The sequence below is a fragment of the Acanthisitta chloris genome, unplaced genomic scaffold, assembly GCF_000695815.1.
Source record: "Acanthisitta chloris isolate BGI_N310 unplaced genomic scaffold, ASM69581v1 scaffold7711, whole genome shotgun sequence".
Lineage (NCBI taxonomy): Eukaryota > Metazoa > Chordata > Aves > Passeriformes > Acanthisittidae > Acanthisitta > Acanthisitta chloris.
Genome location: NW_008657572.1, coordinates 15,194 through 16,600, shown reverse-complemented (window position 1 = coordinate 16,600; position 1,407 = coordinate 15,194).

Sequence of the window (1,407 nt, the reverse complement as noted above, 5' to 3'; positions counted from 1 at the left end):
ACCTGGCTCCCCAACCCATCCCACTGCCCTGAGCCTCTCCAGGGCAGGGCTGAGCCCTGCCAGGACCACGGCAGAGAACCTCTGCCCTCTGCCCCAGCTCCCAGCGCTGCACTCCACTCCTCCTGAGCTGCAAAACTCTGCCAGATCAAAGGCAGAGGAGTTTAGGGCTTTTTTCTTTTTTTTTTCCCCCGGAAAAAACCTCTTTGGAGATAAACAGGAGCAAGCAGCAGCGTGTGGGCGGGTGCTGCTGTCGCTGCTGTGCAGCTCAATTGACTCGTCTGGGGGAAACTTGGGGTCCTGGCAGCAACGAAGGGAAAGGAAAAGAGCATCCAGAAGGAGGTGGCATCGAATGGATCTGCCCCCTTGGGTTTGGGGCTGTGCTGTCTGCCGTGGCCCAGGATTTGGGGTTGACCCCTTGTGCCCTGCTCACCTCTCTCCTCGCTGGGCACGGTGGGGCAGGATGATGATGCTCGGGGGTGAGGGCAGCAGAGCTGGGCTGGCTTGGGTGCTCACAGCTCCCCGCGGGCCTGTCAGTCCCCGAGCAATAATTAGCCGTGATCAAAGCGGCTCCTTCCCGACCGCTCTGAGCACGGAGGCTTGGAAATCTCTAGGAGCGATCCGACCCGGCTGCTGCAGGGAGGAAAGCAGTGCCGCTCCCGGCTGGCTGCTCCCAGCACCCGCGGGGGGATTTTGGGGGGCTGGGGGTGAATGTGCCCATGGGCAGAGCTCTGTGTGGGGTGCAGAGCATGGGGAGCTCTGCTCCCAGCCCTGCACAGCTCCATCCCTGCAAGTCAAGAAGAGGGAGATGAGGGGTCTGGAAGCTCCTCGGGCACGGAGCAGGCTGAGCATGAGATGGAGCAGCAGCTGAGCTGCCCCAGCCTGGGACTGGGTCCCTCCTGCACTGAGCTGAGCTGTCCCCACTTCCAGGTCATCCCTGTCCCTGCCACAGGCTCTGCCTGAGTTATCCCATCACTGCTGGAGCAGGCACTGACCCCCTGCACTCAAGCCAGAGGCAGGCAGACCTCTGCTCCCACTCTCTGCCTGATTTTCCAGCTCGGGAGCAGGATGAGACGTGCCCTGGCCACGCTCCGTGGGGTTTGACAAATTCCTGCCTTGTTTTCCTTCGCTTTCCGCTGGCCTCTCCGAGTTCTGTGTGTGCCTGATGGGAGTGGGAACGGCTGTCAGCTGCCTCCACTCCATCCCAGGCCAGGCACCCGTGGCTCCTGCCCTTGGGGTGCCTCTTGGTGCTGGGACAAGCTGTTTAGGAGCCCCAGCTCTGCTGTCCTGCTCCCACTGTTTGTATGTGAGATGACCACACTCTGCTCCACAGGAACGCACAGGAATCCATGGCAAACCCCTGCCCAGCACTCCTGGCCTCCTCCCAGCCTCAGCCTGCTGGCAGAAGCA